The following is a 17788-nucleotide window of genomic DNA, read 5'->3' as shown; positions in this document are numbered from 1 at the left end:
AAAGTTCAAGGGGGCCGAATACTTTCGCAAGGCACTGTAAATGTACTATTATGTATGACGACAAGCCAGTTAGATAAAAAAAAAACTCCCAGTCTTATCCTTTTGTTTTCCAGTGGAAGTCCCAGAAACATACAATATATCTGAAGTATTCATTGGCAATTTCGGGTGGCTTATGTAGTAATAATACCGGTATGGTAGTTTTTAGCATTTGTGTTTGTTTTGTGTTGTAAAATGTAACAAAGTATGAACTTTCAAATAGATAAACTCCCATCTCCATTACTTCTGCCTCCCTCTGTATTATTGAAAACATCCACCTGCCAAATTTGATTTCAGTCATAAAAATTTGAGGAAAGTTGTGTGGAGATTTATCACTTTTACAAGTGTTATGAGTTCTAATTTCCTGTTAGTGTAGCAGTAAACAAAATGCTTTGTTTGAATGTGAGACATCTGTGATTTAGTGGGAGGCAAAATTGATATAATTTTGACATAGGACAGTGTAAAATTGAGTATTTAAAAAAATATATATATAAAAATAAGAGTGCTTTTAATATATATATATATTTTTAAACTTAGTACTGAAACAGAGCAACTATTCCCCAACTCTTGTGGCAGAGTTGAGTTGGTGTAAGTGGGGTAGCAGTGGACATTCTATTGACACTGATCCTGCTGTAACTTCTCGACCTGTCTGTCTGTGCAGGCCCCATTGTTTTTACACTGTGTAATTGATTCCTACGGCGTTCTTCCTCTCCTCTTGATCGCTCCATCCTCTCCTGTCATGTCTCACTCAGGTGGAACTGACTAGCAGGGGGTCCAGCACCACTCTGCGTCCTGCCATCCTCTCCTCTCCACATATGTTACACAGATCAGCGTGTTTCCTTCCTAACCCCCCTCCCCTCCCTCCTCCCCTCCCTCCCTCCCTGGCGGGTGCGTACGGATAGAGTTTCTGTGAGTCGACAAGGGAAGAGAAGTGAAATGTAGTGCTGGTCGGATGGCGCTAGGATGTCACAGAGCAAACACATAAACCTGAACACCAACCCTTTGTTAGCTTTAGAGTTTTCCCCTCCCCTAGCTGCATGAGCCCAGAGAGACCTGGAGCACCCCTCTCTCTTTCCCCGTATTTGGAGACTATTGGTTGGTGTGCTGAGTTTTATATTTGGAGTAGGTTTCACGGGTTGAGGAGGAGACTGCTCATTGACAAAACACAACTTAATGATGATTATATAGAAATAAACTTGGTAATTTACAGACATAAAGAAACAACACCACTGGCCAATTTTTTTGAAATTGGTCTTTCATGTTTCCTCAGGGTCGATAGACAAACCTTTTATGCACTTAACTAATTTTGCCTTATTAGCCTGAGTAGCATGCGCCAAATCTCCAACACATTTTGAAAGGGTTCTATAGATCAGGGATTCCCCAAACTCGGTCCTGCCCCCCTCGCCCTTCTGGGTGCACATTTTGGCTTTGGCCCGAGCAATAAACAGCTGATTCAAATAAGGTTGATGATGAGTTGGTTACTTTAATCATCTGTGTAGTGCTTGGGCAAAAAAACAAATGTGCATGGGTGGGGGTGCTGTAGATGAGTATCAAAGCATTTTCACACCCAGAGAGTTTTCATTGCAGAAGAGGAGTAGTAGGACTGAATCCCAAATGGCACCCTATTCCCTACAAAATGCATTACTTTTGACCAGAGCCCCCCACATGAAAAAATATGACAGTTTACAATAGAATAATACACTACTTACTATAGAATTATATAGTAAACTATAGTATACTGTAGAATACTATACCTAGACTCTGCATTATCTCTTGATCATGTATAGATCATATGGGGTCCCATGTGGCTCAGTTGGTGGAGCATGGCACTTGCAATGCCTTGTGCTTGATTCCCACTGGGGAGAAAGGATGAAAATGTATCCACTTGTAAGTCGGTCTGGATAAGAGCATCTGCTAAATGACTAAAATGCAGTACTTACTATAGAATGTTGTAAAATACTACAGTATTATCTGAAAAAATACATGTAGTAAATAATGAAGTAATGTCCACAAAAAAATGAAACTTTTTTAACTATGGTATTTCATGTGTTCTTGTCCACTCCCCTCCCAATTTCGCAATTTGTGCTACCCATAAGTGCAAAACCTACATGTCAAGTATAGACCATATTATGTTCCCTACAGGTTATAGAAAAGAGCAGACACGCTGAACTCTCTGTTAGTATATACTACAGTTTTCTTTTACTAGAGTTTTTATAATATAGTTAACTGTAAATACTACAGTATACTACATAAATACTTTAGTCCACAAAAAAATTACAGTGAATACTACAGTAACGCCCACAAAAAAACTACAGTGAATACTATAGTTTTTATACCATAGTATACTATAATACTTTTTCATGTAGGCCTGTGGCAACATGGAATAGTGTGCTATTTGGGACACAGGCCAGAGGTTGGTTGGGCCGGGCTGGGCCTGACAGTGTAACAGCCTGTCAGATTGATGCTCCATCGTTAATGCTTAATGACTTTACCAGTCTAAACAAATAATCAGTCTCACAGAAGCTGAAGACAGGGATTCATAGGCCTATAAATTCACAGTCTATAGGGGTGGAGGATAGGGAGGGAGGGTTTAGGGAGAGACGGATGGACTGAAGAGGTGGAGGAGGGAGGGAGGAGAGTGGAGGGCAGGAGAGAGGATAGAGAGTGAGGGAGTGAGTGAGTGAGTGAGGAGTGGAGGAGACGAGAGAAAGAGGGTTACCAGGGAATTTATCCTTCTTGTCTTGGACTTTCTCCAGCGTGCTCCTGAGATGCCACCAGGCTGGTCAGTGGGGTGACCTTTCCCCATGTAGGAGGGGTCTGGTGCTGACCCTATATTCCCCCCTGTACACCCCTCCTCAGCCCCTGCACCCTTCAACCCCGGGCTCAATGCAGGCCATTCATAGCTGTGTGTTTTTCCTGGGGATGTTCCGTAGGGACGCATGGCTATCCACTGGCATTTTATGGAGCTGGAGCGAGAGCGAGCGAGAGCGAGCCAGAGAAAAGCTGTTGGCAGAGAGGGGCCTCCCAGCAGCCTCGGGACCTGGAGGAGGAAGTCAGAGAGGTTTAACTACCCTGGATACAAGCGTGCGCACACACACACACACACACACACACACACACACACACACACACACACACACACACACACACACACACACACACACACACACACACAAACAAACACCATTCCAACACTTCTGTGCTCCCCTTAACAGACTACTTCATGTCATTTGCTTTTCTAGTTCTTGCTCTACCAAATAATGTTATACGGCACATATGAATCCTGACATTGTGTTGCAAATAGGCTTTTTTCTAACTAGTGGGGTGGATGATGAAAAATGAAAGGGAGGATTGACATGCATTAAAGAATAACACACACTTTCTCTCCGTCACACTGTCTTAAATAAACACACACACACACAGAACTGTTGAAGTGTGTCCTAACACATAAAACCATCTAAACCCTGGAGGTATTTGGCTTGCTTCAACCCAAACTCCCACATCCCCAGCCACAAACATCCAGGAGAGGTGTTCCTTGCTCCCACCCCACCCCAGGGACCCACGCCTGGATGTGTGGGTGAGGAGAGGGGTGGGTGCACCAACTGTTTTTACAGCTGAGGTCATACTTAGAGAGTGCATGCAGCATAAGACACACAGAGATACTGAGTTAAATCTCCAAACAAGGTTTGAGAAAAGTGTAATCTCTTGTGGACAACGCACGAAACATAAATGGTATTGTAGTGTATGTCAACAGGCTGTGGGATGTGATGACTAAAGGGGAGGGGACGTTGAGAAAGTACCTGAAACATGCAAGACAGTTTCCGTTTAGGGGGGCGGATACTTCACAAGTCATGTTAATATCTTTCTCTTACCATCTCCCCAAATAACCTAATCCAGCATCTGTCATAATAATGGTTCCTGAAAGTTTTCCTGGCAGGTTTTTACTAATGCTCTGAGAACGTAAATTATAGGTTATTTGAAGATAATTAAATAACATTTTGAGAACATTCTCTAAACACAGCATCGGTGAGATTCAAAACTATGATCTTCTGTTCTCTATCCTTGAAATTAGTCTTCTGCGCCAACAGGATGGAGCTAGTATGCCACGTAGTTCAAAGCTGTTCATTTTAGTCTATTGAACTAGACCTCATTTCAAAGGAAACAAGCACTCATTGAGATCAGGTGTGGCCAATTAGTGGGGGCACAGCCAACACACCTGAACACACTTAACAAGATAGAGGATAGAGAGAGATGTGTTGATGCTGAGAACAGAATGTATATGTTTTGAAATAACATTCTTAGAACGTGTACTGAATGTTACTACATTTTTGTTGTGGTTTTTATGGAAAGTTTTCTATTTAGAGGAAATGTAAATTCAATTTGTCGATTTTTAAAATGTTTGCATTTCCAGAATATTGCCAAGAACTGACATAAAAGAGAACCATACATTATCTGAACGTTCTGAGAACATCACTTAAGTCACACCATTTTTCAGAACATTCCCATAATGTCGTAAGAACATGACATTAAATAGAACCACATGGGAATTTGTGTATAATATTATGGGGAAGTACTGAAATTCCCAAAGAAGAATGTTGCTTCTTAACATTCTCGTAACAATTTGAGAACATGACTTTAATAGAACCGTCAGGAAACCTTTAGGAAACGTTATGCTGAAGTACTAAAATTCCCACAGAAGAACGTTGTTTCTTACATTCTCTGAACTATTTGAGAACATTCCCTGTGTCAAACCAGTTGAGGAACTTTCCTAGACCATTACCAAAAAGTATGTAATTATCTTTGCATTTTTAGGAAATGTTCTGTTAATAAACTAATGAAATACCAAGAAAATATTTTTTGGGGTCAAGTTCCTTAAATGTGCTGAGAATATTCCAAAGCCAAGCAACTATAGAGCAACACAATATGAGTCATAATACCCATAAAACCTAGCGGTCAAACAAGGAAATGGCTCTAATCGTTTTTCCACCATTCATTTATCCCATAGGGGATTTTAGAAACACTGTTTTTCGTGTAGCTTGATGTTTTTATAACCGTTTAAATGTCTCTAGAACAAGGTGACTTTTATCAATACATTCACCTGTACTCACCCCCCCCCCAGAAAATGAATGCAAATTAGCTGCTAATGTGGCTATCATAATGAACTACAAGTGCCATGATGATCTGGACAAGACTGCAGAATCGAAGCAAATATAAGAATCTCTGGATTAGCTATCTAATGTTAGCTAAATTTAGTAATGAATAAATTCGCAACATTTATACCTGTTAGCAAAGGTGTCAGCTAGAGATGACGTGCAGGAGCTTGCAGGGATTTGTAGTCTTGCATGATGTCTACTTTGATGCTAATTATCATTTTCAAATCTTAAGAGTAAATAGAGCCAAATATATTGATAAAAGTCACCTTGTTCAAGAGAGATTTACATGGTTATCAAAACATCACGCCAGGGTAAGCCTACACGAAACACAGCCCTTATTTTAAGTGCTTCTAAAAGTCCCTATAGGAAAAACGATTGGAACCAGTTCCCTGTTTGACCACATTTTTGGGGTATTATGACACCACCACTGTGGGGCTTTATCCTGCACCATTCCCAGAAAGTTGTGTGAAGGTTGTATGCAAAATAACCATAGAACAACTGCACTTTCACCAAGCTCTAAAAAACATACACACAAAAAAATGCTGGGTTAAAAACAACCACATTTGGAATTGTGTGAATAACCCAACAAGTTTGGTTGTTGGGATTAGCCAATCGTTGTGTTAACTTAACCATCAGTTGGGTATTTTTGCTCTCATGCTAGGTTGACATAGCAGCTGGGTGTTTTTTAAAACTTAATCCTCAGGTTATTTTCAGGAGGCACGGCTTATTAGGGGTGTGTCTTTCAGCTAGATCTTATTGGCCACCTGTGAGAGTAAATGTCATTCTGGTTCGTTGTGTTAAGTTTACGTACGGAAAAGTATCAAATTTTTTTGTTGCATTTTGCACAGCCTTCTATAATATTACAATGATTTATTACATATATTAATATGGTATACCACTTAATTGCATATTAAAGTATACCACTTTACTGTATCCCAACAATGGATTAACATAAGCTTTTAATAAACTCATTCATACCTGTAACCCTAGCTGAAGCTACAACAATGCCAATGTTTGCTCTTAACATGTGATAACTATACAACAGAACAAATGAACAGGAATGACATTTACTCCCTACTAATCTAAGCCTCCAGTCATATCCCAATAACCCAGCACCAATAACCCAGCACCCAGCCTCAATAACCCAGCATTTTTAAAGAAAAGAACCCAACTAAGTGTCCCATTGCCTTCAACCCAGCAGTTGGGTCAACCAAACAAGCCAGCATTTTTTTGAGTGTATGGTTCTCAGAACGTTATGTGCTAGCTAGGTTGGGAATTATTACACTCTGCAACGTAATAATCATTAACTTGAATAATGGCTGTAATGCAATTAATGGAGTTTCCAATCTCATGTGCTCAAGTCAGTGTGCTGATAAAATCACAGAAAACCCCTTTCCAACATTTGACTGTGAGTGACTATGAGTGACTATGACCATTCAAATTTACACAATCACAGAGCAAACCAAGGGAGACTGGATTGTAACATGTTAACACCTCTACACTGTATACAGTTATTTCAATTCTGTGTGCATTCCTCTCTGACATGTTGTAAGTATAAATCCAGCCAGCTGAAGGCTCCCATTTTTCTTCAAGTAGCTTGCTCACACGCACAGACACACACACCTGCGAGGCTGATCTGAGGTTTAGATAATCCTAGAGCTCTATCAACACCTTCGTGGGGCTGTTTTTACACTCCCTCACAACTCCATCACAGCACAGTGTCCCAAAAGATACCCTATTCCCTTTATAGTGCGCTACTCCATAGGGCTATGGTTTACTCACACACTGTTCAGTTTGTAGGGAAGTCTCTCAATCCCCATTTATACCTGGTTCTAATATGCATTTTTTGTCCTAATCTTGTCCACATTCGGATTATGCCCTTCATCCAAGATGGCGTAGCAGTCAGACGTCCTTTGTCCTCGTCTTGTCGTGTCCTGTGTATATATATTTGTATATCCTTTTCTTCGCATATCTTTTTTTTTTTTAAATTCTAAAACTCAACTTCAAAACACTCGCCTGCAACCTGCCTCACCCAATGTGGTGCGGATCTGTTTTTTTCTCTAAAGTATTATTCACCTCGAATCTGGAATCCCCCAACAGAAGCTAGCCAGCTCACTAGCTGCTAATTAGCAGTCAGCTAATTACTGCTAGTGGTCATCAGCTAAAGTTTAGCTCGGAAAGCTCTCGCCAGTTTGTACAACGTGTCTCATCCAGAGCATACCGGACCTATTTTCTCTCCATATCCCCGTATTCCTACCACAAGCTCTGGACATTTTCACCTGGATCTTCGCAGCTAGCGAGCCGAGTACTGGCTAACGTCGGTCCTGGAGCAAGCACAAATTATCCTGGAGCTAGCCCATGCTAGGCCCTTTCTCCCGGCTTGCTAAAGAGGCCCATCAGCCACTCCTGGGCTACAATACCCGGAACCCTTCTACTGCCGTTACGGGGCACGGAACCCCGCCGATCCTTCACGACTGGACTACGACTTAATCTGTTCAAGGGGGTACTCAACTAACCTCTACATCGCGACCACCCCTGCTGCTAGCTGTCTAGAGCATATAGGACTGTTAGCTGTATAGATCCATCTGCCAATTTCTTGGGCCACTATACTTATTTTGCCAATTGGACTTGGACCCCTCTGCTACTCGGAACCCAACTAATCCATCACAACTGGTCTATTGACGTCACCAATGCAGAGGCCAAAACAGACTTTACTCTGTCGAGCGTCCCTCTAAGGCCCTTCTGCTAGCTCTCTAGCCCCGGTCTGCTAGCTTGCTAGCCACGGTCTGCTAGCTTGTAGCCCCGGTCTGCTAGCTCTCTGAATCAACGTGTCTCCAGACAACCACCCCTCATCACTGTCAAACGCTCCCTAAAACACTTCAGCGAGCAGGCCTTTCTAATCAACCTGGCCCGGGTATCCTGGAAGGATATTGACCTCATCCCGTCAGTAGAGGATGCCTGGTTATTTTTTTAAAGTGCCTTCCTCACCATCTTAAATAAGCAAAAAATGTAGAAACAGGAACAGATATAGCCCTTGGTTCTCTCCAGACCTGACTGCCCTTAACCAGCACAAAAACATCCTGTGGCGTTCTGCATTAGCATCAAACAGCCCCTGTGATATGCAACTTTTCAGGGAAGTTAGGAACCAATATACACAGGCATTTAGGAAAGCTAAGGCTAGCTTTTTCAAGCAGAAATGTTTATCCTGTAGCACAAACTCAAAAAAGTTCTGGGACACTGTAAAGTCCATGGAGAATAAGAGCAGCTGCCCAGAGCACTGAGGCTAGGAAACACTGTTACCACTGATAAATCCACAATAATTGAGAATTTTGATAAGCATTTTTCTATGGTTGGCCATGCTTTCCACCTGGCTACCCCTAGACAGACAGACAGAGACAGACAGACAGACAGACAGACAGACAGACAGACAGACAGACAGACAGACAGACAGACAGACAGACAGACAGACAGACAGACAGACAGACAGACAGACATAAAGCGAGTGTGTGGTGTGCATACATTCTCTTGTGTGCATGTGTGCATCATACATGCAGTATGTTTGTGCATGTCTGTGGTTGTGTATGTAATTGATAAAAAACAGAAAACGATGTTTTAAGTGAGAATAGGCATTGGTCTGAAAAAGAAAAGATGAGCACAACAATGCCTATTCCACCAATGCTCTACCAAGGTTTTCCAGCACACAGCTTTGACCCATTACAGTAGCAATGTTGGTATTGTACTTCAGGTTGCTTAGGATTCAAACCTTCTTAAACAGCCTAATTCATATTCTTAGAGGAGGTGCTTCCACAATAATGTGATTTTTACTGCATACAAGGTAAGGTATTGGATTCTTCACATACCACAGTAAGAAATTATATCCTACCTTTTCATTATTTGTTTATGAAATGAATGCAAGCTTTGCTTTTATACCATCAGGTATTGAGCTGTTTTGTCTTGTAGTATTGTGGTGCATGTCTGCATTTATTTTAGAAAAACATGTCATTGAAAGTATCCTTTTTTGGTAAGTAGTTGCCCAACATAACAGCAGGTGGTGGTGTGTTGGACACAGCAGATTGGATAGATAGAGCCCATCTGCATTCCTGATTTCTGTAACTGTTACCTTACCTGTGTGATATTGAATTAAGTTCAGAACCACTTATGTTTTAAAAATGCTCCTGTTTTATCAATTGCTGTGCTGATCAACGGACAGTTCATTACCTCTGTCAAAATAATATGTTGTTTAAAGTTATGTCTCTACATGTATTTATTTTTGCAATAAAGATGGCGATGCAACAATTCCACGCATCTACAATAGGTCAATGTCTAAAAATTCATACACAATTATATACATATTTTTTTATACCAAAGTAAAGTCCATTATCCCTCTGAGGAGTATGAATTAGACTGTTTGTTTGAGAAGGTTTGAATCCTAAGTAATCTGCCCACATATACAGGTAGCTACTGTAATGGGTCAAAGCTGTGCGCTGGACAACCTTGGTAGAGCATGGGTGGAATAGGCATTGTGGTGCTTGTGAATTTCCTTTATTTTTTGGCTTCAACCAATGTCTATTCTCACTTTAAACATGTTTTTTGTTTTTAATTTCCATTGTTTTCACACCGGAGGTGATTATGCAACATTATTATACAACATTATAATACAGTTTAACACACGCCCTCCTTGTAAACCCTTACAATGTTGTGCATTTTCTTTATTGATAAGATCCTAGATCATAATCCTACTCATCATTGCTCAAAGCAAATTGGCGAGGGCATGGAAATAAAGACTAAGGCAAATATTTACTATGAGATTAAACTGGCTAGATGATTACAGGAGCGTGTAATATGGATGAGCTGTTCTCTATGGAAGGGTTCTGAATTATTCTCGCTCGCCAAGGCCAGGTGTGACCGTGAATATATCATACTCATCCACCTCGGTGGAAACGATTTATGACACACAAAGGGGACAGCCCCGGTGGTCTACTTTGTGGTCTACTCAGACATCACACAGTGGAGGAGTTGGATGTCCCAGTGGGAGGAGGACATCAACAAGCACGTAGAGATGGCCTGGTGCTCTGTGAACCAGCTGGCGTTTGCATTTCTCCATGACAGACGCAAGTCCACTATTCGCCACTCTGCCATAAAGCACTGTATCCCTGGGCAGTTACCGTAGGGATGGCATGCATCTCACGAGCAGCTTATGGGTAAAAATAAAGCTATGCATAAAACTATGAGAGTCACACCTAGTCGACAGATATTTAGGACACCTCATGAGCTGTCCTAACCGGCTGAAACTCGTAACATATACAAAATGGGTGATGGACATCCACAAATTAATACATAACATACAGTAACATACTAAAAGGTGCAGCTCGGACACTTAAGGTGTCTTGATTATAGAAAAAGTTAGCGAGTCAGTGGTTCCTGCATCTTAGACAGCAATTGCTTTAGAGTTTAAATAATGTTTTGATATTTCTATATGATCAAACCATACATAATCTAGATCTATATGCAACAGTACCTATTGTGCATGTCACAATGATTTCACAAGGCCTAATTTACATGATATATGCCTAAATATTTATAACAACTAGGGTAACAAATAATCCAAATTTTTCTTTTGAGGGGCCTCCCGGGTGGCGCAGTGGTCTAAGGCACTGCATCGCAGTGCTAGCTGTGCCACCAGAGATTCTGGGATTGAGCCCAGGCTCTGTCAAAGCTGGCCGAGACCGGGAGGTCCATGGGGCGATGCACAATTGGCTCAGCGTCGTCCGGGTTAGGGAGTGATATCCGCCGGCAGGGATATATGGCCGGCAGGGATATCCTTGTCTCATCGCGCACTAGCGACTCCTGTGGTGGGCCGGGCGCAGTGCACGCCGACCAGGTCGCCAGGTGTACAGTGTTTCCTCCGACACATTGGTGCGGCTGGCTTCCGGGTTGGATGTGCGTTGTGTCAAGAAGCAGTGCAGCTTGGTTGGGTTGTGTTTCGGAGGATGCATGGCTCTCAACCTTCGCCTCTCCCGAGTCTGTACGAGAGTTTCAGCGACGAGACCAGACAGTAACTACTACCAATTGGATACCACGAAAATTGGGGAGGAAAAAAGGGGTGAAAAAAACCCAACATTATTTTGATTCTTTCATTAACATATATCATGCTATTTCAAGCAGAATATCACGTTGTTAAAAAATATGCTTAACTTGGTCACGCAATTTAAAGCATTTAATTGTGTTCGGTAAAAATGATGGACCTTTCAAACGTTTTATGCAACATTATTGATGCCTACTGTGCCAAAGCGATTTAGAGTTGTTTAATAGGAGTGATGAGTGTGTGGATATAATAAAGTAATATTATAAAAATCCTGCTTTTAAACCATTATAATGTATGATTCAGTACAACATCACATTGTTCAAAATATCGGAATTGGTAAAAAAGGTTATGCATGCTCAACATATTCTGAAACTAACTGCAGCACTTTAAGTATTGTAGTGATTTCACTCGTTGTAGTAGCTGACGTGTATAGTGTTGAGTCATCCACATACATAGACACACTGACTTTACTCAAGGCCAGTGGCATGTCATTAGTAAAGATTTTTAAAAGTAAGGGACCTAGATAGCTGCCCTGGGGAATTCCTGATTTTACCTGGATTATTTGCTCTGTGTTCTTTTAGACATCCACAATATAGCGTGTGTAAAGCCATAACACATACATTTTTCCATCAGTAGACTATGATTGATAATCTCAAAAGCTTCATTGAAGTCTACCAAAATGGCTACCACAATATTTTTATTTTTTTACGGAATTCAAAATTACAACGCTTGTCTTTCAGAATTTGGTCAGTTATACTTGAATGTGTAGTGTCAGCATTTGTTGCTGGCATGTCATGTCTAAATTTGCTAATCTTGCCAATTAATATAATAATAAGGACGGGACATGTGTTTTGAATGGGAATGGAGTATATAATGGTTTGGAGTCGATCTGTATGAGAATTGTGGTACAGTTGCTTTTCGCTGTTTGTGATTACCAGCTGAGATAAACTTTTAATGAGTTGATTTTACTCCTCAAAGTTTGTCTGAGCAATGTCTTAACATTGTCCTAAAACTTACTCTGAGTTCGGATTATAATTTTTTTGTCTTAAAACTGGTTTTAACAGGACCTTTGTGAGATGCTTTGAGGATACTGGTTCTGGTCTAGCAAGATGCATGCAGTATTGCACACCACAACACTTAGTGCCATTTGCCTGCCTCTCCACAAACCCAAAGGCTCTTTTCTCCTAATGAATTAAAATAAGTGTGTGTGTGTGTTGGAAGGGGGCTGTCAAAACTGTTAACCAGTTAAGTGTAATCTACGTAATCCCCCAAAGTAAATATTTATCCATTTATTTAAACAATAACTACTAATGCAAACTCAAAGAAAAGTTCAAATCTCACCTATCTGGTAACAATAGTTATGAACTGCTGAGGTGTAGTCACTTTTGAGGACACAAGCTCAAGTACACAGTACAAATATGATACAAACATGAAAATATGAAATATTTATGATGAATTTCCTATAAAAAAAAACTGTATAAATAAGGCTTGAAATGACTTACAGTTGAAGTCGGAAGTTTACATACACTTAGGTTGGAGTCATTAAAACTTGTTTTTCAACCACTCCACAAATTTCTTGTTAACAAACTATAGTTTTGGCAAGTTGGTTAGGACATCTACTTTGTACATGACACAAGTCATTTTTCCAACAGTTGTTTACAGACAGATTATTTCACTTATAATTCACTGTATCACAATTCCAGTGGGTCATAAGTTTACATACACTAAATTGACTGTGCCTGTAAACAGCTTGGAAAATTCCCGAAAATTATGTCATGGCTCTAGAATCTTCTGATAGGCTAATTTACACAATTTGAGTCAATTGGAGGTGTACCTGTGGATGTATTTCAAGGCCTACCTTCAAACTCAGTGGCTCTTTGCTTGACATCATGGGAAAATCAAAAGATATCAGCCAAGACCTCAGAAAAAAAATTGTAGACCTCCAAAAGTCTGGTTCATCATTGGGAGAAATTTCCAAATGCCTGAATGTACCACGTTCATCTGTACAAACAATAGTAAGCAAGTATAAACACCATGGGAGCATGCAGCCATCATACTGCTCAGGAAAAATACGTGTTCTGTCTCCTAGGGTGCGAAAAGTGCAAATCAATCCCAGAACAACAGCAAAGGACTTTGTGAAGATGCTGGAGGAAATGACCTGCCCAGGGACTTCGGTTGAAAATTAGCCGGCTGGCTGAAACTGGCACTTTTACTGAAACTTTGATTAATGTGCACTGTCCATGTAAAAATAAACTCAACTCAAACAGGTACAAAAGTGTCTATATCCACAGTAAAACGAGTCCTATATCGACATAACCTGAAAGGCCACTGAGCAAGGAAGAAGCCACTTCTCCAAAACCGGCATAAAAAAAAGCCAGACTATGGTTTTCAGCTGCACATGGGGACAAAGATCGTACTTTTTGGAGAAATGTCCTCTGGTCTGATGAAACAAAAATAGAACTGTTTGGCCAGATTGACCATCGTTATGTTTGGAGGAAAAAGGGGGAGGCTTGCAAGCCGATGAACACCATCCCAACCCTGTTAGCTAACGTTGCAATCTTGCATTGACTAAGGTTACTTAGCTAGCTAAAGTTAATTTGGCTATCATAGCAGCAAAGGATGTTTGCTAGTTTATTTGTGCATATTTATTTTTGCTCTGATTACACGCAAGTGTCTAGATCAGCAGTTTACACGTGATGAATCCAGCCTTATGTGAAAAACCTTAATTGGAAAAATATAGCTAGATGGCTAGCTTTTCTCACTTGCTGGTTAGCTACCTAGCCAACGTTAGCTCTTATCTGACTGGTATAACGTTACATAAGCTAGCTAGCTAATGAAAAACAACACATTCGTTGGCTTGCTAACTTCATTTGCCTGCTTGTTGGCTAACTAGCTTCAGCTGACTGTTAGCTAGCTACAGAGGCTGGCTACTGGACTTTGTACAAGCAAGCTAATGTTAGATAGTTAGCAACCTAGCTATTCGAAATCTCTGTTTGTATTTATTGATTAACCTCAGCTTGAATACCACCATATAGCTATATACAGTAGCTTAGGTTTGTTCCATACACTTCTTATGACCTGCAGCACGGTGCAAGCAGCTGTGTGTTGTTGCCAAGCAACCGACCCGGTTATTGTCAGAAATGCTACAAAAAAGGTAGCACATTGATGTTTCAATGGATGGAAATGTGCACATGGAAGCGATAAATGATACATTTTATAAAAACTGTTGCACCTACAAATTTAGTCTCCGGAATTTGTCTAATGGTCACTTTATGGACACTATAGTCTCGTTTTAATCTACCGTCTAGAATTTGACCTAGGTAGGCACAAGAAATACTGGTATGTGGTTCTCGATAACGGCTGGACGGCTCATGACGAGAGGCAGGGAGTGTGTTGTGTACCTCCAATCAAGTTGATTTGCGAATTTTCATAGAGATTGGCTTAGATATGGTGGTAGGGAGATTTGAATTTAACACTGAGCTTCAATCAATGCCGAAAAAATCTATGTGTCTAGAATGAAAATGTGCATGCATGTAGCAGGTGTGTGTTTTAGGTCTGCGACATCTTCCCTGCCACATAGTTGGTTGAGCAGACATGAGAGAGCAACACACACACACACACACGAGATAGCAGCAGCGATGGAGGGGAGGGATGTCATGATCACAGATACATTAACATGATATATCGATATATCCTCACGATCTCATTGAAGCCAAATGGAACCATTCTTTACCCCTGATAAATACCAAATCATTACATTGACAACCTCATTAGCATAAATGCATTATGTTACTATAGAGCTAAGTGGTTTCATGTCCAAATGTGATATAATTTGATCACTTTTCAACTTTAAGTTGGCTGTAGAAAAACACCTCTTGTGTCTGCTTCAACCCAGGATAGAAATTTCATAAATCACAATAGATGCTGATGACTTTTGAAACTTCCTGGTCAGTTCACTCTTGCCTGCCAGTTCACTCCAACTCTTCTCTGCTTTCAGAGAGCATCCTCTCCAAGAGCTGTCCTTTGAGTTAGATATACAGTGCCTTGCGAAAGTATTCGGCCCCCTTGAACTTTGCGACCTTTTGCCACATTTCAGGCTTCAAACATAAAGATATAAAACTGTATTTTTTTGTGAAGAATCAACAACAAGTGGGACACAATCATGAAGTGGAACGACATTTATTGGATATTTCAAACTTTTTTAACAAATCAAAAACTGAAAAATTGGGCGTGCAAAATTATTCAGCCCCCTTAAGTTAATACTTTGTAGCGCCACCTTTTGCTGCGATTACAGCTGTAAGTCGCTTGGGGTATGTCTCTATCAGTTTTGCACATCGAGAGACTGACATTTTTTCCCATTCCTCCTTGCAAAACAGCTCGAGCTCAGTGAGGTTGGATGGAGAGCATTTGTGAACAGCAGTTTTCAGTTCTTTCCACAGATTCTCGATTGGATTCAGGTCTGGACTTTGACTTGGCCATTCTAACACCTGGATGTTTATTTTTGAACCATTCCATTGTAGATTTTGCTTTATGTTTTGGATCATTGTCTTGTTGGAAGACAAATCTCCGTCCCAGTCTCAGGGCTTTTGCAGACTCCATCAGGTTTTCTTCCAGAATGGTCCTGTATTTGGCTCCATCCATCTTCCCATCAATTTTAACCATCTTCCCTGTCCCTGCTGAAGAAAAGCAGGTCCAAACCATGATGCTGCCACCACCATGTTTGACAGTGGGGATGGTGTGTTCTGGGTGATGAGCTGTGTTGCTTTTACGCCAAACATAACGTTTTGCATTGTTGCCAAAAAGTTCAATTTTGGTTTCATCTGACCAGAGCACCTTCTTCCACATGTTTGGTGTGTCTCCCAGGTGGCTTGTGGCAAACTTTAAACTACACTTTTTATGGATATCTTTAAGAAATGGCTTTCTTCTTGCCACTCTTCCATAAAGGCCAGATTTGTGCAATATACGACTGATTGTTGTCCTATGGACAGAGTCTCCCACCTCAGCTGTAGATCTCTGCAGTTCATCCAGAGTGATCATGGGCCTCTTGGCTGCATCTCTGATCAGTCTTCTCCTTTTATGAGCTGAAAGTTTAAAGGGACGGCCAGGTCTTGGTGGATTTGCAGTGGTCTGATACTCCTTCCATTTCAATATTATCGCTTGCACAGTGCTCCTTGGGATGTTTAAAGCCTGGGAAATCTTTTTGTATCCAAATCCGGCTTTAAACTTCTTCACAACAGTATCTCGGACCTGCCTGGTGTGTTCCTTGTTCTTCATGATGCTCTCTGCGCTTTTAACGGACCTCTGAGACTATCACAGTGCAGGTGCATTTATACGGAGACTTGATTACACACAGGTGGATTGTATTTATCATCATTTGTCATTTAGGTCAACATTGGATCATTCAGAGATCCTCACTGAACTTCTGGAGAGAGTTTGCTGCACTGAAAGTAAAGGGGCTGAATAATTTTGCACGCCCAATTTTTCAGTTTTTGATTTGTTAAAAAAGTTTGAAATATCCAATAAATGTCGTTCCACTTCATGATTGTGTCCCACTTGTTGTTGATTCTTCACAAAAAAATACAGTTTTATATCTTTGTTTGAAGCCTGAAATGTGGCAAAAGGTCGCAAAGTTCAAGGGGGCCGAATACTTTCGCAAGGCACTGTATATGTACTATTATGTATGACGACAAGCCAGTTAGATAAAAAAAAAACTCCCAGTCTTATCCTTTTGTTTTCCAGTGGAAGTCCCAGAAACATACAATATATCTGAAGTATTCATTGGCAATTTCGGGTGGCTTATGTAGTAATAATACCGGTATGGTAGTTTTTAGCATTTGTGTTTCATGATTGTGTCCCACTTGTTGTTGATTCTTCACAAAAAATACAGTTTTATATCTTTATGTTTGAAGCCTGAAATGTGTCAAAAAGTCGCAAAGTTCAAGGGGGCCGAATACTTTCGCAAGGCACTGTATAATGGTGTTCCCTCCAAGCCATGGACACACACACACACACACACACACACACACACACACACACACACACACACACACACACACACACACACACACACACACACACACACACACATACACACACACACACATTTTAATAGGCCTATCAGTGTAAACTGTTGGAAAAACACAACACGTGTTAGAGAAGCAGAGGTGAGCAGTTTTACTATGCTATAAAATGGACACCTTTAACTAATGAGTAAACAAACACCTTTTCCCAAGAGCACAAGTGGCTATACCCAGCTTAACCTACAAATGTGAATTATTTTACTCATCCCAAAACACATTCGTTCATGCAGTTTATTCCACTTGCTACCCCCTATAAAGAATTACTGAATTAATTATAAGAACGTTCTATACACAATAATGAATTTAAGACACCCAAGTATTTACATAACAACTTATATTTATATCAAAATATATCACAAATAGTATGACGTTCTTACTTTAGTTGTTTTTCTTATGAGGTGTACCCCCCTCCCCACCTCCTTGCCCTCAGAACA

This window comes from Oncorhynchus mykiss, chromosome Y (assembly GCF_013265735.2).
Source record: "Oncorhynchus mykiss isolate Arlee chromosome Y, USDA_OmykA_1.1, whole genome shotgun sequence".
Taxonomy (NCBI): Eukaryota; Metazoa; Chordata; class Actinopteri; order Salmoniformes; family Salmonidae; genus Oncorhynchus; species Oncorhynchus mykiss.
This window is presented reverse-complemented; position numbering follows the sequence as displayed.